This window comes from Athene noctua, chromosome Z, assembly GCF_965140245.1.
Source record: "Athene noctua chromosome Z, bAthNoc1.hap1.1, whole genome shotgun sequence".
In the NCBI taxonomy this organism is placed as follows: domain Eukaryota; kingdom Metazoa; phylum Chordata; class Aves; order Strigiformes; family Strigidae; genus Athene; species Athene noctua.
In genome coordinates, this window is record NC_134077.1 from 26,591,962 (window position 1) to 26,619,829 (window position 27,868).

Genomic DNA, 27,868 nt, shown 5'->3' on the forward strand with positions numbered 1-27,868 from the left:
TTGTGAATATACATCATTTTTGTTGCTGATAGTGGAAAGTGTCTTCCTGTTATGTGGAGGTCACGTTTCTGATGTCTCTCCTCAATGCATGATTATTTGTAAACCAAGGGTTTTGTTGTATGAGTTTATTTTCTGCTTTGCTTCTGAATTACTCTCTATAACGTTTCTTGCTTACGTCAGATATTTCTGAAGAACTGAAGACTGAAGTTTGTAAATCCCAACTCTCTGGTTTTGACCTTGGTTCAGAATTTGTAAGATTAAAACAGATTTTAGGATCTTGGCAGTGGGTGCCCTGGGAATTAAAAGGATTATGTAAATTGATATTATTTAACACTCTATATAGAATAATAGCAGCTCTGTCTGATTTCTGGTGGCTAAAAAAAGCATTAGAGAAGTAAAAGAAATGCCTTTAATTTTCCTGGGTTTTATTCTTCTATTGCTTCTTTTCATCTTCAAGAGCTATCTTTTTCTCTCACTTTGAACAGTTATATAACTGGAAGAAAACCCAGTATAAATTTTTGATCTGTTTCAGAAAGACTGGGATGGGGCTTTTTAGTTTAAATAAAATTAATGTTTTGCACACTTGGATGCTTGACTGATGTTTTAATGGAGGACAAGTCAAATTTCAGAGAAACTGAAGATGCCATTTTGCACAAGCAAACAATATTTGGAAGTCAGAGTAGTAGCAAGCAAAAAATAGTCCATTCTCAAAAAGACAAATTTAGAATTCTAACTAGCCTTGCTGATGCTTACTTTACTGGGTGGTATAATACAAATGGAAGTGTTGTTGACACTTAGTATAAGTGATAGAATAGGATTTCCTTCTGTGTTAAGTACTTGTTTAGTTATGAAAAGGGGGATCAGTTTTGATCAGCTCTGCACATGAGTGCTTCTTTGATCCAAATCCTCCTCTGATTTTTTTTTTTCTTGTTACACAGTGTATTGGTATAGAGTACAATTAAGTTCCAAGCCACTGTCCTACCTCCTGTAAAGTAAAAACCAATCTCTTCTTTTTTCTTGATTCCCATTTTATTTCCTTAATTTGCTGTCTGTTTCTTGGTGTTCATCCCTCCTTATTTCATAGGAGGCATTAAATAGTTGCTGTGATATTTTAAGAAGGTATGAAGGGACTCTAATAAGGATTTCTTTTCTGTCTCCAGTATGTTAAAATCAATTTGGTGGCTGCATGTTATGGTGCTCTTCCTCCCTTCCCCACTGCTGGAAACATGAGTGGGTTAATCTAGCCCGTAATGGCTTGTACGGAAACCCTTTGCTCTTTAAGTCAAAGAAAAGTCAGTGCAAGTCCGTGAAATATTTTATGGAAATACTGGATTGAGTTTCAAGCTTCAAGTCCCTGCTGATACATTAAATTCTTCATGGTATTGGCAGGGAAGAAGCAGGGGACATTTCTTTAGCTGGATAAACAGGAGAAGTGTCAAGTCCAGATGCCTTGAGAGAGAGACTCTAGCCAAGCTTTTAGTACAATTACAGAAGGACAAAGTGGAAGAGACCTGTGGGACTCCTATGTGTATTGAATTTCATTTAGCCTTTTGGCCATACTAACAGGAAAAAAGCCTATAGGAGTCTTGTTAACGTATATATGTTTGTAGTCTTTGTGGTTTAAATATGAGCGTGTTGCACTTTTTTTTTAAAATACGTATATACGTGCATATGCATGCTGTAGTATTTTAGGAAGTGGTATTGGCAGAGGGTACTCAAGCTAAAAATGGAGAATTACCTCTCTTCCAGTGCCCATAGCACATGGAAGAAAATGAAAGACTCTTCTTTGGGACGTTTCTCAACATTTGGAGTAAGCAGACTCACGTGGGACTGGTACATAACTCAGCAGCGTGGATACTCAGCTTTGGTGTGGTCCTGGCATTAGCAGGGTTGGATGTGCAGGAGGGAATTTTGTTTGTTCACCTGATTTTTCTCTGCAGACGATTAATGACTTGTCTAATCTTTCCTTACTCACATGGAGCCTTCAGTGATTCTTTACACAACATCATTTAAAATGAAAGAACAAAATACAAAGTTTTTCTTGTTTACAGTTTGTTGCGGGGTATGGTAATCACATCTGCATAACATGCCTACTTTTTATATATAAGTAAGGGTATTTGTTGTATTTTAATTTTTATCCAAGCAATATTGCTTATCCTTTTAATGTTTCAGTGGCTTTAATTCAGATTTGGTACAGACACTTCTTCCAAAGCACAATGCTGCCTGATCTCATGCTCTGCATTTTAAGTCTTACCTTTGTGATAAATTTAAGTTAGCTCATGAAATTGAAAATACATAATTATCATATGCAGCAGGTCCTCTTTGTGTGTTCTGGCTTAAGGAATTGGTTATCCTATGCATTTTAAAGGGAAGTCCTAATTAAGTAATGTCAGATAGCAATTTGCTGAGCAGAATACTTTTGGAACCCATCAGTGTCCTTTGCTGTTAAAGGCATTTTTCTTTCCTTTTCTGTACAGCTTCTTTTGACATAAATTATAAGCATTCTGTTATTTGAACTTGATTTCCTCTGTACCTTTTCTCTGTTTTGACTCTAGGAAGTCTCTCTGGTTCTCATTCACGTTCTTCCTCTGTTTTCTCCAGGGTGACACAGTGTTTCAGCACTGGCCATGTATGGGATTACCCAGGTTTAACCTAGTTTCCACTGTTGCCAGTACCGGGGTGGGGGGATTGGGGGAACAGAACTGAAAATAACCACGCTTCTTATTGTACAAATGAAGTGGTTTGGTTTGGTATGTGGGTTTTTTGGGTTTTGCTTTTTTTTTTTTTCCTTGTTGGGCTTCTTGTTGTCCATGTTTCTAGCCCAAATGTCTGTGGAAAACATTTTGAAAACACCTCTTAAAATGTGAGGTAATTGCCTATTTCTGGCACTCACAGTTTTAATAAAACACCAGCTATTAGGAAGTTCACAGTAACACTGTAGGAGTTGGCAGCAGTGTCTGGTTTCTTTGACTGAGTCATCAGTTCGATGTGATTGAACTGATATTTTGGCCTTACTTTGATGCATCCTTGCAGATGACTAATTGTTGCTTTAAGCTCACAATTAAGTAAAATAAAATTTTTTTAAAAAGCCATCTACCCTGAGCCCTCTCCATGAATTTCTTTTTCAATCACTGTAGATAATATCACATTTGTGTTTGTTACATGTATAGGTCAGATAAAAGTCCAATGTAATATCATAAGGCCATAAATAAAATAGTTAACCAGATGTTCATTTAACCTAGTATCTGATAATAGCCAGTGGTCTGAAGTCCGGAGCAAATTCACACTGATGGTTTCATAGTCTCCACTGCTCTGCATCTTGAGGACTTACTGGGTCAAAGGAGGCAGTTGTGTTTAATGGCTCTCAGTGGATCCTTTCTTCATTAACTTGTCCCATTATTTCTTGAGCAAATGTGGAATTTAGCATCCACAGCAAACTGGCAGATTTTCTCAGCATGTGTGTCTTGTGTGGAAAAAGTGCTTTCTTGAACCTTAAATTCCCTGATTGCTTTGATGCTGTCAGCACTTGCATTAGCAAATACAGTGAAGAGTTGTTATCTATTCTTCCTTTCTGTGCTTATCAGCATTTTGTAGAGATCAAAATAAAGTACATTGTTATCATTTAAATGTGTGATCCATTCAAAAGATACTGTCTCTCATACTGTAATAGTCTGGAACGTTCTCTCATGACGGCAGATCTCCATGATGAAACAGTGTATTTTCTGTGTTGTAGTGCTGTGGGATTTTGCCACTTCTGCATAATTTTAAAAAGTTACCTGTCAGGTCATAAAATGGATTTTGGGTCTCTGGATAAACTACTGGGACATGAAATTATGACCTTTAGGAAGAAAAGCTGGATTTTGCTTTGCCTTTTTAGTTATGTGGATGACTTCTCAAGCATTTATTAATGATTTCCATCTGACAGCATCTTATTTTTTTATCTTAGAAAAGAAACAGAAACATTCAGTAAAAAAGCTTCATAGACTCATGGTGGTTTTTTCCCTTGCACTTTGGGATACTATTACACATGCGTGTGATTACCCACTCTGCAAACAATTGTCGGAAAAATTCATCTGTTTTCCAAGTCCCACAGAAGAACAGATGTGGAATTATGTTTCAAACAATGTACTCTTAATCACTTACATGTGGACACGAAATGAACTAGAGTTCAGTGGGAACTGATTGGATGCTTTGTTAGTCAAGCATGGAGTGGAGAATTTGCATTTTTCTTAGGCTTCATTCTCTGAACAGTCCTTTGAAAACAGTACCAATACAAGAAAAGGGTCTGTTTCAGATATTTAACTCTTTCTGGAGAGCCAAAACCTCAGGGGACCACCTGAATGGAGCTGGGATATATTATATGTATGAATATGAAAGCAGGATTGTGTATATATGTGTAATTTTCTTCTTTTATTTTGAGAGATCTTTTGATGCTGTAATGATATTGGGGAGTAAAATAGTAGCTTATCATCTGTGTCTTTCAAAAGCAGTGATTTAAACCAGCCAGCTCTGCCTGTAAGATATTTCAAGTCAATGGTCAATTGCTGGAATACCATAAGAAAGCAACTGTGTCAGAAAACTTACTCATGTTGTGTTCTAAAGCTCAGTCTTCATTGGAAAAATCACTTTTAAAAGTGCATACAACTACTTCAGAAAGCTAGTTTTGGGGTAGAAAAGGTTAGTATTTTGGGGTAGAAAAGGGTTAGTATTTAAGGACTCTGGAATTTACAGCTTCAAACTTTACAGAATTATGATTTTGAATCAGTGCACTGGACAGTCACTAAGACTTAAGGAATTTTTAAATTGTTCTGGGAATTAATTTCTTCATAGATGATAAGAAAGCTCGTAGAAGCAGGGCTATTGATAATTGTTTCCGTTGTGGTGGCCTCTGTCATATATGTATAGACTGAAAAATAGTGCCTACCAGTAGGAATCTGCATTTTCAGTTGTTGCAGGATTGAAGCTGTTGTTAAAATATGTAGCTTATATGTGTAAGATTATTTTCAATTATTTGATCCAATGTAGCCTGGAAATAATTTGCCTTCCTGAACCTGCAAAAAAAATGAAGGGGGAAGGAAGAACCTGACAACTTTGTTGCTTCTTAAATTTTGACAAACTTGATTAAACAAACAAGACTATGTTTTGTTTCAGGGTTTATAGTGGTTCCTTGGAAGCTTTCAAACCTCCTTGGAAGTTTTAAGATTAGCCTTATCACTTTATATTGAAGGATTAAGAGGGCTGTGAACTCAGCTGCAGATAGTTTTTTCTCTGAAAAATAAGTCACACACACACACACCCCCTCCCAAACTTGAAGTGGGGCATGAGGAGGTTAGTGATGCATTTTTCTGTCTTCCAGGGAATGGGAGTCTTCCATCTCACTGCCTTGCTGGCTGTTCCTTAACTTCTCACCTTGCACATTTATCACTGTTTATTCTGGTATCAAGCAAATGTCCAATGCTGATTAAAACGTTTGTTGCTAATAAAATAGAAAAATACAGTGTTTTGAGAAATGGAGAGAACGAAATTTCAGAAATGTTTGTTATGTTCCAGAGAGTTGTCTCTTAGCTTGACTGCTGGAGAGATGTGTGAATGTTATACCAGAGTTTATGTATTCTTTAAAAAAAAAAAAAAAAAAAATTTCATATGGATTTCCTGAGGCTGTTTTGCTTGCGCTCTGTGAAGTGACCAGTTTCTTCCTTTTCTTTGTTTTTGATCAGGTCTGCTTGACCTTAGTTTTTAGTGGTTTGTTTCAAAATAACTTTCATGGATTTTTCTTTGTTTATATACTTTGCAGAAGAAAAAAAACCAGATAATAACATTCAAAATAAACATCTTCATAACCCTGTGTCTTACTTTTTAGCATTTGTCTAGAATGACATAAAAATATTTCATGTTCTTTAAACATGACTTTGTGAATGTAGTGGATGGGTATCTTGTGCGTGACCGAGACTTTTAATAAATGCAGTTGTCTGCTGCCTTTAATAATCAAAAGCATGGGATACAGCCAGTAGTTTTGTGGGGGGCTGGTAAAGCCTAAATGAGAAACTGCATTTTTGATGTTTAATACTTTGAGAGTATTTTAAATGGACTTAGAATGTGTATCTTGGTTTTAACAGTGGGGTTTGAGGTGGCTTTAAGCTATTAAATACATACTTTCTCAGAGGAGATTGGAAGCTATGCTAATGTACTCTATGTACAATCTTTGGATGACAAGGCCCTTGTAAAGGAGTTTGTTCCCTTTTTATTGCAGGCCATCAAGTTTTATGCAATTCCTGTCATTGTGTCATCAGCTTCTGATATAAAACTAGGAAGGTTTCTTGCCTCTGCATTTATTGTTGAAAGGCTGTTGCAGAATCTTGCTTTTTCAGATGGTTTAGAAATAATCTCTTAAACTGCATCTTAAGTATGTTCACAGTTATTTTGTTCCTGCTGCAATGTTGGCATTTAATTTAAATCTATCTTCTTTCTCTTTGCTGCTTGGCTGCCTACAGCAACTGTGGGAAACAATTATACTTCATTTTTGTCACCATTTTAGGCTAAAAAAGGCAAAATCTCATATTTTTTCTTAGCTCTCTTCCTTGATCAGTACAGTATTCCTTCTGGGTTCCTAATCCAGCTTGGATGTCTTCCTCTGCTCCTCATTTACGATAATAAGAATTCTTTGTAGTGTTCAAAGTAAGACCTCATTGGAGACTTCAGCAACTGGTAATAATGTTTTCTGTGCTGGTGATAACTTTTTTGTTATGTTCTTATACAGATATTCATCACCCCAATATCTTGTTAGAGGTGTGTTGCCCAACAGGCTCAAGATCAGTTATGAGATGCTTCTGAAGGTCTTCATCATCGCAAAATGATACATGCATGTTAAATGACCATTCTCTAGGAATTCAGTCTACCAGTAAACTTTGACTCTCTGTGAATCTGGCGGAGAATGCACCTGAACTGTCAGAAATATGTATTTTTTTCCTAATTATTGCTTTAATTTAAAAAATAATTCTTTAATGAAGAAGTACCATGCTTTTAGTAAAAGTTATAAAATCTCACTTTCTCAGAAGGAGACATGAGAAAAGCATGGAATTTTCCATCACTTCCACAGTTGTTGATAAAAGTTAAAGCAGAAGACATCAAAGTATTAAAAAAGTTTATGCATCAAACTTAAAAGTTGGGGACAGGTAAACACCTTCTCATGTTCATGTTCTCGGTTTCACTAAAGAATTTTAGGGGTGATCTTACAATTGGCATAAACTTTCTTGGAAACTGAATACCTACCTTTGGGAATGTAAAGCTTAATCAGTGGTAGAAGATAAGCAAGCAGGAAGCCCAACAATGCATATTCAAGGGAAACACATCTGACTAAAATTTATATTCAGTTATTTGTAGTTAGAACTGTACAGGTTGGAAGGGACCACTGAAGACAGTGGTCAGTTTTACCCTTAGCTGGGAAAGAGGGGTAAAAAAAAAAAAAAAAAAAGGTCAGGTAGCCTTCTCCGCCCTGCCCAAACCCCTAGCCATTTCTGTTTGAATTGAATCCTTCATGGATTATTCGGCAAGCCCATTATTTAAGTCTGAAATTGGCCTATGACACTCGAGTTCAGCCTTGCAAGTACCTTTGTATAGGAAATGGTAAAACTAACAATCAGTATATCTTTTTAAAGAATTAACTTGTAATAATCTTGAAAGGGGAAAGAAAAGCAGAAACTGACATCTGTCTTTGCCCTCTGAATCTGGAGACCTTTTTAGATGTGTTTCTCCTCTTTGTGTGTACGTCTACATATGGAAACGATCACAATCTTCTTTCAGATAGTGAAAAGAATAGAATTCTAGGGAAGTTGTATCAGTTTTATTGAGAAATGTATTTTAAAGACTATTTTAAAGAATTTTTAGAGGAACTTAAAGATTAATTAGAACTTCTTACAAAGTATGTGTAGTGACAGTCTTCAAAGAGGGTATTACTGGCTTTCAGGAAAAGCTAAACCCAGACATTTCATTTCTTGTATTACCAGGACATTTTCTGAGAAGATTGTTTCTCTAGCAATGTTTAAGCAAATTGGCTTCAGAGAAAGCTTAAAATGACAAAAATTAAAAAGGCAAAGGAAAGCTTCTTTGTGGTAAACAAAACCAGAGTTAACATATTTCTTAGTTGCTGTTCAATGCCCACCATCCCTGGGGCTAGCTAATTCTTCCATCTGCAAACTGAGTATAATTTTTAACTCTTACCAGGCAGTAGCTAGCTCATTTTGCCTTCCTTGGGTTAGCATCAAAGGAGTGCCTCTTTGTGGGATTGTAAATCTCCCTTTGGAAAAGCAGGCTGGATGGAGATGACTTAAGACTTTGAGAGGTCTGTAGAAACTCTGAGATGTTCTCCAGAGCAGGAAAACTGGGCAGATAAGACTTGAGTAAGGCGTTTTTTATTTCCATAACATGATTTTACTGAAACACTTGAGAAAGACACATAGAATGATGCTCAGGGTCTCATCTTTATTTAATTTTTCTTTATGTTGGGTTTTGGTTTTGTTTTTTTACAGGACTGAAAATTGGTTTTGAGACATGAGCTGGAGAAGAGCTAAGAGTAAACAATTTGATGTGCTCTAAGCACTATTTTTAGCTTTGAATCAAGGTCTTGAGTGCATGATAGGCCTACTGGTTGAATAGCATTCAGACAGTCTATTTTCAGTAGAAGGAACTTTGCTTTGAGGTCAAATTGAATGGCCTAAGATCTAGACTTTGTCACTTAGCATAATCATTACATGAATCACTGAAGTGTTTCATGATTAAAAAGCACCTTTTCACTAGTGGAAGGTCACATGTAGTACCTGTGAGAGTTTAATTTGATAAGCTGGTTTTTATGTGTATTTTTTAATTGAATCTATGAAGATTAAAGCTGTGAGGAAAGCATGGAAATTAGTCCAATATGGAATATATGCTTAAAATAAACAGTGCTGTTTTCCTGACATTACAGAGGAGTTTGCAATGGTATTTTGAGGACTCCTGACAACTTGTTTGTGTCTTAATCTGTGTTTGGTTGCTTTGCTAGATACTTTGTCTTAAATGTAAAGGAAGTTGAATGTTAAAACAAGTCTGCTTTTCATTGGTGGGGGGGAGGATTGTGCTTAAGGCATTTTTTTATTTCAGTTGAAACCACAAACAGGTTCCTAATATAATCATGGTGCAGGAGAACTGGAAAACGTAGGGATTTTATAAGGCAATTTGGACATTTTAATGATTGTTTCCTTGATTTGTGATAGTCACAGTTTGTGTCACTAGGGAGATACTCTGACTATAACTTTGGCCTGAGAAGGAGGTGTTGGATTGAAAACAAAGCAACCCCACAACTGCTGGTTGAAAGACTCTGTGAGTGTGTGCGATAACGTCTCTTTTTTCTTCCAGATTTTCACAATGGGATAGCTCTGCAGCCTTCTGCAACAGGCTCAGACTGTCCACTGATTAAGTAAGAGTGCGTTAATTGCCTACGTCTTAACAAAACTTCACAGTTGCCATCTCCAGGCCTTCAGGAAGAGATAACTGAGCTGTCTCCTCTGGAGTCATTCTGTTCCACTTCTGCCAGAAGACAGCTTTATTTGTAAATTTAGTATTGTGCAGGTCACAGTGTGTGGTAATCTGGGGGCAATAATTCAGATACTAATAATACTCATCAGAAGTTAGTTATTAAGCCAGCTGACATGGAGGAAGAGCAGCCTGAGCTTGCCAAGTGATTCTAGCTCACGGCTGAGGAGCATGCTACTGGTTAGAGTATTTAATTAGCAACCCAGCGTCAGGGCCCCCGGGGCACTAACCGGCCTCAGCCTCCCTTTGGTCCTGCCCTGGATCCTGCCTGGGGGCCTGGGAGTCTCAGCCCAGCATGGGGCCACCAATCCTTGTTGGAGCTGTGTTGTCAGTGGGCCTGTTCCAGTCCCAGCTGCTGTGGGGTTGACAGTGGAGCCTGCCTTTGCCTGATGACCGCTGGGCTGACTGTGGGACCCGTTTCACCATCTGCGTGCAGACAGCAGGCAGCTGAGCAGTGCTGGCCCCAGGGTGAAGCTTCTTTCTGAGACACTTTTTGCCAGGTTCCTCTCGGTGGTGGCCAAGCTGCAGCCACCTAGAGCAGCTTTATGTCCAAAATGGAGCCAGGGAACATTTTAAGTGACTGTTGATGTTCTTCCCAGAGATACTGCTGTAAAGCTGCTGGGTTTCGCTGCCTTGAACTGGCAGAAGTGATGGGCTGTAATGAGAAAGACCAAAACTCTGCTATGATGTAAACTCCTGGTGCTACCATGGGAGAGTGACTTGTGTTTTTGCTTTACTGTCCCTATGACACAGAGATGTGACTCAAGAAGCATGTTGTAAAGTGAAATTCAGTGCTTTTATGCTGCCTTTAATGTAAACAAGTTTTGTCCTTTTATCCGCATGGGCAACACTAAAGATAAGAGCTCCCACTGATTTCAGTGAATGGGATGAGGCTCCTGGCTGATGTTCTATATTGCTCACTTCAAATAATGTTTTATAGTTAGGTAAAATAAATCCTAGAAAACAAAACTCATTTTAGAGAATAACTTTACTAAAAATAAATTTGCATATTTCTTGCTTCAGTTAGTAATGACTGACTTGTTAAAGAAATATGGTAATTTGACTTACTTATCACTCAGGTGCTTATTGTATTAGGTAACAGGCTAAGAGGGATCTTTCATTTACAGTGCAGGTCTCTTAGTGCTTCTGTATTTATTCTGTTTAGTTTTGTGGGAATTGCTAGGATTATAAACCCGTAATATTTGGTTTAAACATTTTAATGATGTGTAAAACTATGCTGTACCGCTTTCTTGGTTAAGGTGGTGCAGTGGGAAAACAGGCATTAAAAGCAGGGATCAGCAGTGTATTAGAAGTACATCTGGCTTTTTATTAGGTGTAAACTTCAGGGCAGGTGCATTTGGGTGAAATATTTTTTTGTAGTGTAAAAAAGCGAGAATCTTTTTGTTCTCATTGAAATAGCTTGCAAATTGTGTTGCTTTATATGGTATGTTCTTTTGAGTTTGCTTTAAGTTATACATACAGGCATGTAGCATGCATGATTTTATAGGTTGAAAAATTAGGTAAATAATACAAAGAGCAAAGCTGTAAGTTTTTTCTTTTGTAGGGTCGTGTGAAACAGAGAATAATTAGCCTGAGAAGAAATGTTAAAAAAATCTATGGTATATCTGAGCTTTTAGTTTCCCATGGTGTTTAGCACTGTAATTCATTTAGAAGTTTCTTTTTAACCTGTTAGCCCTAAAATAAAATACTTTCCCCTTGTTGTTTTGCTCTTATTTCTGAAAGTAGCCTTAATGACACCTATGAAATAGTATGGGTGTTTTTTTTGTTTTATACTGTTCTGCAATGACAGCAAAAGACAAAGAACGAATTGAACGCATTGTTTCTATTCATAGTGACATAACTGGTCATGCAAACCTTCCTGAAGTAATTAATTATTTCTTTGATTTGGATACTTGCTTTATATAATACATAGAAGTATTGCACAGTAGTACATCTGAAGAAAAAACTACTTGGAAAAGATGTTTTAAGATACAGCAGATATACCTGTGTTTTTTAATTTTTTTTTTTTTTTTGGTTGAGGAGCCTAAGTATACTCAATTCCTGTTGTGTACAGAGTCAGGGTCTGTGACATGGTGATGTTACCAAACCAACTGTGTTGTCATAGCAGTGTCCAGCCTATTTGCTTCTCCTGCAGGCTGCAAATAAAAAGCTTTAAATCAGTGGCTCTGCTTGGTATAGAGACTTTTTGTCCCTGAATTATACTCAAACATTTCTCCCTTGCAAATAATGAAGAATGTAATGTTTTCTTCTTTCTTTTTTTTTTTTTTTTTTTTTTTTGAGGGGTGTGGCAATAGCGGGGGGGGGGTGGGGGGTGGGGTGGGTGGGAGGGTGTCCTTCTGATGCAGCCAAATTTACAGCTAGTTGAGTAGAATGGAAGAAATGGGTTTTATGTGTTTTTCCTAACTGTTGTAAAATTTCATCTGAGCTATTGCAAAGTTTGTAAGAAAGAGCTCCTGAGAGAAAGAGTGAGAGTATAGATGTATTTTTCTCATTCCGATTTGTTTGGGAGGAATTGGCTTTCATTTTGGCCATCTACGGCGTAAGGAAAGTGCACACTGCCTGGGTAGTGGTGGGGCAGTGGAAGGCATGTGGAGTTTCTTATTAGCTTTGTCACAAATATGGTGGTGAAAAAGAGCCTTTCTTTTTAATATAATACTTGCTTTCCTCCTTTGGTTTGTTTTTGTAGTGTTGTTGGTTTTGGTTTTGGTGGTTTTTTTATTTCTTGTGTGTGACTGAAGATGATCAATGCTGTCCCTTTGGCAGGTGGATGGATCTGTAAGAGAAGGTCTTCTACAGTCTCCTTGATGGGCTGATCCTGTCTTACCCTTCCTGTACCATTTCTCTTTTTTAAGAAACTCAGGCTCCATGCAAGGAAATTTTCCTTAAAAGCACCACTTAATTCTAATTGTCCAAGCAATCCATCTTTTTCACATACTTAAAATTGATTGTGCATTTTGGGGTGCTTGAGTATAAAAGAAAATAGTTTGGTCTTTCTTCTTCATGAAAAGTAGTCTCTGTCTCTGCTGACACTGCTATATTTTCATTGCTGTGTTAACTGCTTTTGAGGCAGAAAAGTTGGAGTAATCACTGCTACTTTGGCTTTTTTTGGAGGAATATTCTATGTGCCAGGAATTCAGAGGCCATTTTAAGCCACGTTTGACTCACAGTGCTCACAGTACATCTTCCTCTGTCCTTGGTAGCACGCTTTAAAGAGTTCTACACCAATTTTTCTGTTGTTAAACTATCTTCAGTAAGGCCAAATCATCTCTCTTTGCTAAGAGTCTACTGACCTACTGACTCACATTGTTCTTTTATATAAGGGGAGGTTCTTCATGTATCCTGTCCTGATGTATGTATAAAAGTGCAGAATTGGTTATTATTGTGGGAAAACCTGTAAGGTTGATTCAGTGATGCTGAACTATCTTACCTTTATCACCTTATTTTATTACTTTTTGGTACTGGGAATGCAAAACTGGATGTGGAATTCCAGATGTGTATTCCTGCAGTGCTGGCTAAAGGCAAATAATCACTATTACCAGGAGATTAGCCTGTAGATATACCCCAGGATATTCTTGACTTTCCTTGTTTCCAGGAATAACTGCTGGTTCATGTTTAATCCACTGTCTGCCCAGACCTGCAGCTCCATTTCAGACAGCTATGCCCTGTGTAGTCAGTGCCCAGCCTGTCCAAGGGTACAGGACTTCATATTTGTCCTTGTTGAATTCCATGAAATACGTGGGTGGGGTTGGCAGAAGGGATTTGGAGGTGTGTTTCATAAACTTGTGGAGTGAGCATGCTGTGCAGTGTAGATTTTTATTCCAGTGGTTTAGGAACTTTTGGAGTTCTTCCTAAGTCATACCTGATTTTAAAATATGTTATAAATTGGAATAGAATATACAAATAGTTTTAAATGTATTTTCAAATCTTGGCATACTTTATTAGTAAAACAGAGGAAGAGATGAAGAAGCAATTTTGTTCATGCTTAGCTCTTTATGTATTACTCCTTCACATGTGCTTATTTTTCTTAGCTCCTTAGTGGTTGGAGTCATGTCTACAATGCTGCATTTCTAGCAAAGCAGAAGTGTCTTGGTAGTGAAATGTTACTTTCATGCATATAATCTCTTACAAGTGGAATTGTACCATTCCAGCCACTAACACTAATCATAAATACTGCTTTAATATTTTTGGCTCTGTATCTTTCTTACATTTTGCATCAATTATTTTTCTAGGTATTGCCAGGCGTCTGAAGTGGTTGACCAAGCCCTGAGGACTTGGAACAGTGGTGAGTAAATGATATTCAGATTATATTATCTGCTGCTTTCATATGGTGTCTGACTCTGAAGTTTGACTGCTGTTTGTGGGATGGAAGATGCGCAGTAGGTTATGCTATTTGAATATTTATTTCCGAGCACCAAGTTCCTGTTCAGAGCATTCATCAGACTTTTTTAAGCAGAGATTTTAAGGCGAAGAAGAGGAGATAGTCTAAGTGACTGCTTTTGATAAGTGAAACCTCCTCCACACCACCACCTTGACTTAGAAAATACTGAACCTAAAGTATTTCATGTACAATAGTTTGATCTATACTTGTTGAAACACTAGCATACACTGTAACCCACTGCATTAAATTAATGATGCCTGAATCCAGACTTCTCAGAATCATGCCAGTGTATACATTAAGCGATTATTAGATCAGGTATCATTCTAGAATACATGGAAACCTAAGGTAAGTTAATAAGTTAATGCAAGCTGAATTTTTTCTTTCTTTAAACACACAAGCTTATGTCTGTGATTCTTAACTCCACCTCTGCAAACTGTGCTGCCCTTTGTAAAGACAGATCATTCTGTTGATCCCCTACACTCTGCTTATTGCCGATTCCTTGCATCCTATGTGCCAATTATGTACCTGTTGCAATTAGAGAAGAGTGCAGGAAGGATCTAAGGAAGAACTTGAAAAAATTCAAATACTTTTTAAAATGAGTTTTGTTTAGTAATCCGCTCAGAAATTTATTATTTGCACTTCCCTGTCTGTAGGTGTAGGCTGGCAAAGACAGACTTACAAATGCAGATAAACTCACCAACTGTTGATTGTACTTAGTTATAGTAGTAGTAATAATAATAATAAAACTTTTAAAAATACTTTTTCTTGCCAAGAGATTGTTACTTGGAATAATGTAATATTTCTATTTCTCTGGTTTCCATAGCAGAGCCAGTTTACGCAAAATATTTTGTATTTATGGGATCTTGTTTGATTTCAGTGCTGTTAGCAAATGTAAGTGTTTAGCACCCATGCATTTGGTCATGTATACTGTTGACTTTTGTGACCAAGAACCAAATAAAATACAGTGAGAAAGTCTTGCCTTGTTTTTGTCTTCTTTTTTACTTTAATGACCTCTGAAAATTATGTTTATGTAGTTCTTAATTTCTAGAAATACTGTTTAGTTAAAACTTGGAACTAATTTATCAGTTTAGAACATTTATGTTCATGTAGTTCTATATTTAATATTTTCTTTCTATTTCTGATTGTATTTTACCAGGGAAAACAAATAATTGAGTTTTAAGTGAATTTGTCAATTAATTTTGGATAGTTTCTTTATGCCTACTATTTATCTACCCCCATGCCACCATCATCCACCCCCTGACAATTCTCAGCACTAAACTGCTGAATTCCTGGTGTCATCAGTGCACAAGTGGAACAAATTGATAGTTCCAGTGCACTTTCTATCCATCTTATTCCTCCTCCTTGGTAAGAATGAAACTTTCTCTTTCCTACTTCTGTGTTTGCCACGGCGTTCAAGAGTCCTCAAAAATAAATGGTTTGGTTTTTTGTATTTATTAGTTCATTTAGTATTCTAGAATAAATGTTACAGGTCCTTGTCCACTTTGAATGCAGTTATGTAGCATATTTTTGGTCACAGTGGATATCAGAAAGACTTAAACAACATTCAGGTTTGAATAGAAAAATTCATATTTTGCCCTTACCCTGAAGTGTAGACTTAATAGAAGCCACATTGAATTTCAGGATCGTGAAGATCTTTGCAAGCAGGAATCCAAACAACGTCAAACCTCATCAGCCAGTCTTGTCCTTGGTGAGATACCTACATGTATATGGATTTATGTGGGTGGCTTAATTTACCTGTGTTCCAGTGTGACACATTTATTCATGCTCTGTGTAAGTTACCTGTTCCACAACACACAAATGTGCCACTATGTTGAAACAGATGTGTTAACCCAACAGGTACCACTCCACTGCATGTATTACATGATCTCACAAAAAGCTGAAACTGTTCTGAAGTTTCTTTACCAATGTACAGTGGACAGTTCTGATCAGTGCCTCTTCACATGTAGGATATGATATGCCATATACCTGGTGTTCAGAAGTCACTTGTCCCAAACATTCTAAAAATAAAAACTACCCTGTTGAGCTAAACATACCTATCACTTAAGGGAGATTTAAAGAAAATATACTCAGTGTTTTTAAAAGTAACTCTAAAACTTGCTTATGACTGCTGCTTGTTGGTGACTCAAGTGTGTTTAAAAGTAGTTTTATAAACAAGAATTCATGTGAAGCAACTTCTGGAGTTTTACTGACATTTAATTGCATGACTTCAAATGGAAATAATTTCCTTCTTTACAGAGTGTTGATAGTTGTTACTTTATGATTAATATGGTAGCTGTTCTGGTGGGATGCTCTGAAACAAGGCCCTGATTCACCAGAGAATCAGAAGATATGTGTAAGGGCTGTTGAAATACAGTTAAAACACTATTCGTTTGGAAACTAAGGAAGTGTTTAAGAGTTTTGTTGAACAGGGAAAAAACTGAAGAACCAGCTTTTGCTAAACTGGAACCTTGATCATATTATATATTATAGTGAGATAACATACCAAACTTTCACAGCACTTACTAGGGCTGACAGCTGGGGCTGAGAACTGTGTGCTGCATGGTATTCTGTCTGGTGTTGGTACATTGTAGGCAGTTTATATTGATTTATCTAACAATGATATTCTTTCAAGTTTGATGCTCTTTAAGAAGCTACTAGTTAAGAATTAAAGATACTACTTATTAATTTAAAATTGCTTCTTGGGTAGCATTCCAGATAATATGACCTGTTTTATAGTAATGTGCCTAGGACCCTTTAAGAGGGGAGCCCTATAAGCTTAGCAATTTAACAGAAACACTAGCACATGCATTAAGAACTTGAAGCTAACTTAAACAAAGGCCTGAGCAACTGTCAGCAGCAGTAGGTGATACACCAGTGTAGAGGGTTAAATGCAGTGGTGATGGTAAAATTGCACAGTTAATAAGATTAGCTCTGTGCAGATCTAATATTTTGAAAGAAAACTGAAATTATAACTTTCCCTTCATTATAAAATATGTAAATAATATAGTTTCTCTCCAGATGTACTAATAAGCACAGCAAAGGCCTAGTTGTCTGAGTTTTCTTCATAGGCATTGCATAGGTTGTCTTGAGGAAACATTTGAAAATAGGTAGTCAATTCCATAAAAATCTTCAGTTGCAATAAAATAATTAATCAAATTGTAACTGGAAGCAAGAGTAAACAACTGAAATAAAGATTTAAAGGATAAAATTACCTTCCAATAAGCTCTTAATAAAATTTTGCATACTCTTTTTCCTTTAAAAGAGCATTCACATACTCCCTGACTTGTATGTATACTCCTTTTTTTTCAGTATAAGTAGTATACAGGCATTTTACAATGCTTTTTCAAAGAAACATGAAAGATTGACTCTGAAATTTTATTAGGCAGCAAAGCACTAGTTATTATATGTAAAATTAAAATACTGTTAATCAAGAGTTGACTGCTTAGTGCAGTGGTTGCTAAGCTCCTTCCAGGACCTGCACATCACAGCTGACAGTGATCCATGCCCCAGTGAGATAATTCAGCAATAATCAGATGCTGTACTACATGTTGGTGCTGGGCACCTCTGGAAGTGGTTTTTAATGTGGTTGGGGAATGTTAGACTAAGAACTGATGACAATGAAACTAGTCCCTGAAGATTTGGATGTTTGATCCGCTCTTTTAATAACTGATGTTTCACCAGCCACTTGCCAGTATTTTTGCCACAGGTTGATACACATGCAGTCCTTGGACCATAGACTTTTGGCATCCTAGCTATTCTGGAGCCTGCCAGCTGATGTGACAAATATTTTTCTGTGTTACATGAAAATAAATGTCCTGGCCAGCCAGTCCAGTAATAATTCACGTAATAATACTTATGTAGCTTTCTGGCATAGGGTGTCGGTTGGCACTGGAGGATGGGGGTTGTGCTTCTGGCCTTGGGAACGACTGGGAGAAACCAAGTTGAAGGAAAGCAAGCAGAGTATCATATTGAAGGTCTTTGCCTACGTTGTGATAACCCACAGACAAAGGAAAGCTATGGTTCGCCCAAGTTTCTAGCTGTCACCTTATCCATGTGCTGAACTTTGCCTCATGACAGTGCTTTGTGACCTTCAGGAATTATGCTCTAGGTTTCTGATGAAGCCCTGCCATATCTTAAGCCCAAAATATAAATATTGTTAATAGTTTTGAGATGACTACAAGGTTGCTGTGTGTTAATCACATGTAGTTCACAGCAGGATACAGATGAGGACAGAGAGTTGGTTTTGGGGTTTTATATTTGGTTTGGGATATATGTTTTTTTTTTTTATATCAGTACAATTTTGTACTCTGTACATAAGAGCACAGAGACAAGGCAGGTTTTTTTACTTCTGGAAGCCAAAAAAAGAGCCACAGCCAGTGTTGCTGTTTTTACTTGTTTTTGTTAACAGTTGGAGTAAATAGGAAGTTATACATATGTACTGTTTCTCCTCTATGAGCAATCTGTTTTCTGTGTCTGTGCTTTGCCTTTTTGTTTTTTTCTTTTTCATATAAATGATCTTTAATTACTTTTTTCTTTTGAGAACTTTAAGGTGGTTTTAAAGCACTAATCCAAAATTGCACCCCAACTCAATTTAATAGAAACAAAAATAGCAGTGGACATTTGTTCACTTTCTTTCCTTTTGTCTATCCTCCGAGGGCAGAGAGATGTACCGAGTCAGGAAAATAATAAGCTTTGGAGTTCTTTCCTTAGGAAGGCACGGGGAACTTTCAGATTTGTAAACCACATTGAGCTGATAATTTGCTTATGGAGCAACAGATATAATGGATAATTTTGTAATTTCTGGAACCTAGCACAGTTCTGACATGGAGATGCCATGCCGCAAGCAGTGAATAAATAGCAATTATAGCCACAGGACGAAGTGTGGCATAGCAGGTAGAGTTGCCCGTCCTGACTCTTGTATTTGATTTCTGCTTCTGTTATTAACCTTCCTAGTATCACTTTATCAGGTTAATTGATTTTTTTTTTTTATTCTTTGTTTAGATTGCAAGGCCTTTTGTCCAGATACTGCACAGTGAGATGAACTGAGGCACTTTAATGACTGTGGAATCCTTCAGTTGCTATAACATTACTACTTTTACTTGCAGAGTTGCTCTTGTGCTGTGACATTAACTCTCAGGAACCCACTGTGTGATATGGAATCCTGAAGACACTTGAATATTCATTCTGTGAGAAGGCAGCTAGTAAGACTTTTCAAAGTATGGTTTAATGTTGCATCTGGTCTTGCACAGCTGCAGGCTGATGCAAAAGGGGCAGTAGCACTTCAGCCTGTTCTTCCCCTCTCTCACATCAGCTCCCAGCCCCAAGGTGAGTTCAAGGTAAGCAGCAGATTCCATAAAGAAACCCTAACTTCCTGGGAAGGAAAACTACATCAGATAACTATGCTGGCCTGACTTGTCCTGGGGCTGAGAAATTGCTAGATGTAACACAAGGGACAAAGAGGGAATAAGCAACTGGAAGTAGATGGGGAGAGTAGTACTGTTTCTATCAGCAACAGGTAATAAATACACCAGATGAGACATAGCATGAAAACCTAGGCTTATTAAGAGCTGGATTTTTACAGCCAGATTTTTAGCGTAGCATAGGAATGACTTGCAATGGATGTGATAGCCCAACTTCAATTCTTCTGATGTTAGTTGCTGCTGTTGAATATTCTTCATTGGAAGTGTTTTTTTTTCTAATATAGCTTTATAATTGGTATTTCTGAAGTAGCAATCATCTTTGTGATCCATATTACAATTTCAAGGCATATTTCTGATGCCTAAATATAACTTTGATTTGATTTAATTTTAATTTAAATTGAAGTCCACTTAATCTTGAAAATTGAGCTGACAGAAGTTGTTCTTGATGTGATATATTTATACAGACCTTGTATTTGTAATTTTCCCTTTAAACTCTGTCAAGAAACTTCATTCTTCTTTGAAAATGACTTCTGTAACTCTTTGAAGGGCATTTTTTACCCACTGCCCTTCCTCAGAATGTATGCATCAGATTAGACTTGTTTCTTTGATCTTACTTTGTTTGTGAGCCTCATTTAGTAAGATCTTTTGTTGAAGGACCTGTCTTTTCTTTCCCACTTGCCCTAAGTGTCCATGAAATAGAGGGGTGTCTGGGATGGAGGAAGAGAGAAGTGGTATGTTAAAATGATTTTGGAATATGTAGCGACTAACTTTAATCAAGGAGCTTTTACGCACAGCCCACACATGCTTGTGAGGATGTGAATATTTCTTACCAATCGCATTCATGGGTGAGGTAGCTGAGTAAATTAAACTAAGCAAGGGGAACAGTTCAGCAGCTCAAAAAGCAAGCATGCCTCTGAGAACACTGCAGCCCAATGGGGACCCCAGCTCTGAAGCTGTTTGTACTACTGACCTAGCCAATGATCTTGCTGAAACTTCACATCTGTTATTTCTTACTGCCCACTTTTCTGGCAACAGCAGTCTTCATTTTTTCCATTATAGGCAGCTGCTGGAACTAAACAGAGGTTGAGCTCATTTTCAGATGTGCTAAATAGACTATGGTTTACCTTTCTTTTTTCCTTCTATCTCATACTACAGTACACTGACTTATTTAAAACTGCTGGATCTGTGAGTTGCACACTCTAGATGTGTGTGAAGATGAGCAGATATGTTGAGCCTGTGCACACATATAATTTCTTAGAGATGGGGCCATCATAAAGTCTGGGAAGAGGTATTCTTAAAAAGAAGCTGTCAGTGAAAGAGGAAATCTATTAGATTGAGAAGGACTGATTGTGAGGAATCACCAGTGTTACCACTGAAACCTGCTTTCCACTCTGGCTGTGTTTAGGGTTACTTTATGCAGAAAGTAGAGCAGCACACAGAGCTCGGTGGTGGAGCCAAGTGCCTTATATCCAAGTAGAACCAAACTGCTTGAAAAAAATAGTTCCTTTTTCACTTCTTGAGGCTGACTTACCCTTTTTCTCTATGTCCCACAGAGGAATTCTCTTATATCCTTCTGGCCCTCTCTAAGCTTAAGCTATTGGAGCTGTTAGATTACTTTCCAAAGCTATTAAAAGGAGGGAGGTATTAGGGCCTCTAAGCAAGCTTGCAAGTAACCTGTTGATGGCTGTTCAGACCTGTGTATCTAAATACATTGTGAAATTGAAGCATAAGGAAACAAGAATATTTTTTTTTCTTTTTCCCCAATAAATTATGCAAACCATGGAAAAAGCATTCAGTGAGAGTTACGAACTGACAACTGATCTGCCTGGTGAGCAAATGTTGCTAGCTGAACTTTTTACAAATACCAGGGAACAACCAAAAGCCCTATTTCCCTGATTTTTAAACCAGCGTGAGATCAGAAAAGATGTGACTTACTCAAGGGTATGTATTGATACATGTAGTGAGGAATCCCTGACACTCAAGTCCTGTGGCCCGATCATGCCGCTGCAGTTCTGCATAGGATCAGTGCTTCCCTCAGTCCAGGAACTGCAGCTCCCCACAAGGTAATGCAGGAGGACTTAGGACAAAGAGTGAACAGCAGTGAGAGACTATTACTGTCTTTCAGTGCAATGGAATAAATGGGAGGAATGCGTACGAGGAGGTGAGGTAACATATCTGAACTAAAGGTGAATGTCGTCTTATGCTATATATACCTCCTAAAATGCTTCAAGATGTCAGTAAAAAATGTCTTTAAATTAATATCTTATTATTTGGAAATATTAGAATGGTATTCCTGTGAAATATAGTTAATATTCTTGATAAAATTGGATAGTGCTGTAATTGAAAAAATTGCTATACCACATGTAGGCTGATGATTTTCTTTCATTTTGCACTTTTTATATCACTTTTTATTTTAATTTTCTTCCCTAAAGCAAAATAGCTTTGTCTAGTTAGTAGAAGGTTGCAATTGTCCTTTACTGGATCATTTTTAAATCTACCTCATAGACAAATAATACAGGAAGATAAATATTTTCATAAAGATTCTTTTGGGGGTAAAATTTAACACAGCAGAAAATGAAAAAGTTTATAGTCTCTAAAGATTTGTAGATTTTGTTAAATGAGGAAAAAATCCTTCCCTTCAGAGAATTGTATCTTTTGTGTATTGGAAAAGTTAAGACTGAGAAGAACAAAAAGAAATTCTATACTCGGGAAGTTGAAAACATCCCTTGAAATCCAACTAGTTTTCCACATTGCATTGAGTGTATTTCTCTCTGGAAATAGGATACCGTTCATATCCCTTCTGAAACTGTCCAGTCCATTAGGAGTATGATAATAAAGTACTCTTGCATGCACAGATGTCAAGACATATTTAATGCAATTAAAGCATTTTCTGGGTCCCTCTCCCTGGCATTCTCACCAGTCCATCTTCTAATGGCTAGTTATCAAACTGTTACTGATTTTTTAATTTTTTTTTTATGACTGGTTTCCTGGTAGCTGGAGGGACTCCCACCTCAGAGGTACTACTAGCATACTAATGCTTGTCTAATATAGAGGGAATGCTGCTTAGTCTTACACATGTGAAATCTAAGTGAATCAAAAGAGAATTGACCAGATGCCATGATACTCACTTGGAAAGTCCTTATCCCGTTTATTTTTTCTTGTATTAATCACCAGTCTGTGTGTACAGTTCCTTCTTATTAAAGGAAATCAGTGAACAGTCATAGCACATTTTAATTTGTGCTACATTTCAGCCAATGATTTCAAAAATTCATCACTTCTGTGGCAGCGGTGAGATGGGAATTAGGATTATTAGCAGCACAAAATCATAATTTTTAACATATTTTGTGACAGTCTGGAAGATTGCTATGTTGTTTTAGGCCTGGATGGTTTTTTGCATTCATGTCTGTCCTATATTCTGACACTGTCACACTGGTCTGCATTCCCTGCTGTGCCTATAGCAGTTTACCTGTCAATCCTGTTAGTGAACAACTCAGATGTATGTACAGTGTCAGTGAGGAAGAAGGTGTTCAAGGTGAATGAGGATCTTTCTCTGTTCCATCTTGGCTGTGCTATGGAAGAGTTCACTCTAGGCAGAGCAGAAACGAAAGTGAGGTAAATAAGAGCTCAAAGGAATTAAAGTAACTTCTTAAAGCTTTGAAGGTACTAGAGGTGATCAGCCTTGTTAACCTGAAATGATGTGAAAAGACATTTCATGAGATGATGGTATAGCAAGGCTATAACTTAAAAGCTATTTCTGAGCCCAAAGATGCTGTTTTCAAATGTGCCTGGACATGCGGCTCAGAATTTCATACATACACAAAGCTTGTTGGCGGTGTTGGGTGTTTCTAGATATTTGAGTAGCCTTAAAAGAAACCTGGTAACACTGTCACACTTCTAATGATTTTTACCTCATTTGCTGGGCACCAAATAACTTTATATGCCATCAGCAACCTTCTAATGCTGACTGAGTTTAATTCAGAATGAGTATAAATTGTAATTAAGATATGTTTGAACTGTTTCGCAGTCATCAGAGAAAAGGAATTATTTAACTCTTGAATTCTTGGCTGACATTATGAAATGTAGTAATAGATGTCCGCAATTGTGGTGGTCTAAGGAAACATCCAGAAAGAGGAGGGGGAAAAAAAAAAAAAGGATTTCAGATATATAGGTCTTTTTCAGTGATACTCTGGAAAAGTGAAAAGTTTCTATACTTAGATATGATTACGAAAGTCTCAACTTACTGTTAGAAACATTCCAGTTTTAAAAGCTGACTTTGTGAAATTTCAAACATTGGTAAAAATTAGAGGAGCAGATTAAGAAAGGGATGAATAGCAAACAAAACGTTAAAAGCCAGTTGCTAGAGAATTCTTAAAGAAACAAAGGTTGAAAGCTATTAATTCCCTGGATCCCATAAGGTAACTAACACTCTTCCTCCCACACCCTGAGATGGGAACTAGTAAACTCTCAGGTGTCCCATGTGTGAGATGCATAGTCTGTTAGAATATTGCAAGAGCTTCTGAGGAACTAAAGAAGATTGTGGTGGTGTCACCTTAGTACACTGTTGTGCCTAGTTGCTTAGGTAGCATAATACTGGGGTAGAAAGCATAGTAGAGAGGCAGAGGAAAAATACTTTGAAGAGTGTTTTATTAGTAATTTTAAAACTTCACTGTGGAAAGGACAAGAAAGTAGCTGTATGAGACTTTAACCTGGCACGCTGGAAGAAGACTGAAGGGCTCAATTGATTTCCCAGGTTGTGAGATGTTCAGGCTTAGAGATCTACAAAATGCATGATGCAGTGTTAGTTCCACTCCTTATACTGGGTGATAATGATGCAGAAGATCCTACAGCTCCTGCTCTGCAAACCTTTATGCACATTGCTTAGATGTATGAGAATTCCTTCTGAAAGTGAGAATCTCTTGTGAGTACGCAGAGAGTGAGACATCTGAGTGTCTGTGGAAATGGGACTGGGACCAATACTGAACCGGATATCACTTTGTTCCATTTTCACTTTTTCTTTTGGAAAAGAATGTTACTTCTAATTTAAATCCACTGAAGTATTTTGCATAAGAGCTGTTGCAATACTTCCCTTTTTGTAAAAATAATTAATCTAAACAGGGACTTTTGATTTCAGATTTTTTACTTCTTAATACAGGCCAGCTAAAAATTGCCAGCTTCATAATGTATCATACAAAAGTTCTATTTTCACTTTGAGTGACTCACTCCATATTTGCCATGATTGTTGTTGTACCTTCCTCCAGGATTGTTAAATTTACTGACTAGAGAAATTCTGAGGACTTTGTCTCTCCTTATGGTTGCAGCTGATAAGCACTTAGAGCTCAGCCCAGTTGCTGAGGCCATCGGCTTCATTTAGGGCATGTTCTCACAGCTTGGTAACTGGGTTTTGGTGAGAGCCATTGAGTCAGATGCCGTCCATTTGTTCTGCTAACAGCCCAGCTGTGGATATGTAAAATCCTCTTTCCCTTTTGCTCCTTGTAACAACAGTTTAATTGTTACAGGCTCATAGGAACCAATTAGATTAACAGATGTTAAAGGAGCCAGTTTCAGGTCTTGGTGGGAAGCAGTAGTTTGAGAAGACTTGTATAGGGGCTTGCTGACACCTAGGTGATGAATGTCTGGCTTTGAGGATGTGGGTGCCATGAAAATTGCATCACTTTTCGCCCCCGTTTGCCGAGGCCAGATTGGGGATGTTTGTAAAAATAGCAGCCAGAGCACAGTCTTACTCTAGATACTTGTCCCTGGTTTTGTGTTTTCCTGACTGTATTCAGCTTCATGGAACCCTTAAATTTGTGCTTGCTTGGATCTGTCTTGTGGAGATAGTTTACGTTGGGGTCTTTTTCATTTTCTGTATTAAACAAAAAGTTAGTTTAAATGTGGAACATCATCAAAATTTGATGTGACAGAGAGATGTTAGATATCTACTTAATCCACTGCTGAAGCAGAATTGCTTCCTGCTGGGTGCAACCTGAGAGGAAGTTTTAAGACTTTCAGTATTGGAAATGAGGACACGAGAAGCTTATTTTCTTGTTCCTCTACGGACTTAGGCTGTTTTGGTCATTGGTGGAATAGCAGTATATGCTTTAGACAATGGTTAAGATTTACAGAAGTTTATGTGAACATTGAAAGGCAATCCGTTTGTGGCAGTTGCTTTTCAAAAAACTTAGTAACAGTTTTGAGGATGTTCAGAGGAGTTGAATTGCAAAATGTCTTAAGTATGCTTGTATTGCAAGCACTTGTATGCTGTCCCTCGCCCCTTCTGATTTAGATAGTGTTGATTCTTACATGACCACTTGCATCTTGAGTAGCATTTGAATGGTCTTGAAAACGTACAACAGAATAACTTTTTAACAGCAGACGCCCAGCCAGTGTTGTTTTCTTACTACTCCTTAAATTTATTTGGTTGATAAAGGGGGAAAAAAAAAAATTAGCTTCCTCTGTATTCTTCTAGCTTTTTGACTTGTTCCAGCTTATTTGTGGGTGTAATGTCATACCATTTCTATCATAAGCTGTGCAGTAAATAAATAAATACTTGTTTTTCTCTGAAAGGAAAAAAAGGGAGTTCTCTCATTAGTGAAAGTATACAACAAAGAAGATGTGTTGAAATTCATGTATGTGGATCTTAATGCACTGTCACTAAGAAATTATCATTAAGAGATGAAGAGCACTTTTGTAACAATCTCTTGCTTTTTGTGCAACAAAATCTTATAGCCAGTAGTCTGGCATGTGACCAAGGGTGTCACCTGCGTGCTTGGTATATCTGGATGCATATATGTAAAAAGGCGGATTCCTTTCCCCCTCACCACAGTAATGAACTTGTAAAATGTAATTGTGGGCAGCACTGCTGAGGTTTCTTATGACTCAAGGAAAACACCAGATATGACTCATAATAAAATCACAAGAGCTGGAAATCATCTGAGCTCCCTTAGTTTCAATTGGTATCAGCTATAGTTGCACATTTCTTTACAGGATCATGCTTGTGGATTCACTTAGCAGCATATTTTTGTGGTATTATCCATGCTAATAAAAAGGAAATTAATATCACCAGGAACTGTGCAGTGGTATTTTGACGATGGAACTTTTTCTGTGCCAGGTGGTGAAATTATTATTGATCTAGGTAATTATACCCATCCTTCCCTAAGGGACAATATAAGTTTGACTTCATATTGGTGGAACATAAGATATTAAATATTGTGACACAGATCTTTACAATCTGATTCCTTGGAAACTAGTGTATTGTAAAATACCATGTATTTAATAAAAGGATGACTTTCCAAAATAGGTCCATAAAACTGGGCTTTCAATATTCATATGATTGTTTCCATTCTCGTCCACAAGAAATGAAAGTCAGACTAGTAGACTCTTAGTTGAAGAGAAAATGAGTCTATTTTCCACTTGAGTTTAATTTATATATTAATTCCATATTCTTAGCTGTTTGTGTGTATGCATTAGTCCCGTTTCTATTGCAGTAATGCAGTGTCTATTGTAAGGGTACAGCAATTTGCAGCATACCTAAATCAGTGAGAATTATGTGAATTTATTTCTTTTGTCAGATTTTCCAACCAGGGTGGCCTAATCCACCCAGGGTTTTTAGGCATTTTTAAAATGTTGGCTGTGTTCAGACTTGGAATAATCAGCACAACTGTGAGATTTGTTACATGATCCACCTGGATTTAATGCTTGAATTGAGAAACAGCTGTGGCTTCTTCAAGAGCTGTTCCAATGACTTTTCTGTGCATGCAGTTAAGTTTGAAGGAAGGAAGGGTATCTCTCTATCAGCAGTAATGCTAGTACATCTCTGTTCAGACTCCACTGAAAGTAAGTGAAAAACTCTGATTGGCTTCAGTGAGCAGTGACTACACCCTTAACAAAAGAGTGTATGTTGAAACACACCTCATCCTAGAAGACTCTTCTAGAACTTAACAGAATTTGGCATGTTATTTGAAAAAGCTTGCAAAAAAGTTGTTACTAGAACACTTAAGTAGTTTTATTTCTTTCACCTCATTATATTTGAGGCATTTTCTTCACCTCTAGAGTCTATAAATTATATCACAGGGTTAAAAGAGGCCCAGAGAGAACTGTAACAAATACTAGCCTCAGATGATTTAGAAGTCTTGGAGAAGACTGCAGGGATACAAGACAGTAGATAAAACATTGGACCTTTTGTCACTGCCCTACTTACTTTTGGAACAAAAGCCATGTTCTTCTCTGGGACATAAGTGTATTTAGATGAAAAAATCTGTTGAATTGTGAACTGCTCCAATTCTCCTGCTTTTTAATTTCTAAATAGTTTTGGGTAGTTTACAGCTTACGACTTCATTTGTTTAAATTCTGTGATTTGAGGAACGAGGGAAAGTTAGTCAGACTCAAATCTATTTTCAAAACCCTTAACAGTCTGATGTTTCTATGGCATAGTCCAGAACAAAGTCTGAGTAAACGTTTATCATTCAATCTAAATTTATGGTAACAG

At 37.3% G+C, this 27,868-nt stretch overlaps 1 protein-coding gene across 3 annotated transcripts in view; it reads left to right on the plus strand.

The window, feature by feature from the left end:
* LHFPL2 (LHFPL tetraspan subfamily member 2) overlaps positions 1 to 27,868 on the plus strand; it is a 121,387-nt gene that overhangs the window by 47,941 nt on the left and 45,578 nt on the right. For all 3 annotated transcript variants that reach the window (XM_074933030.1, XM_074933031.1, XM_074933032.1), the window contains exon 2: positions 13,815 to 13,867. The gene's annotated coding sequence lies outside the window, so the exon portion shown is untranslated. The remainder of the gene's footprint in view (positions 1 to 13,814; positions 13,868 to 27,868) is intronic.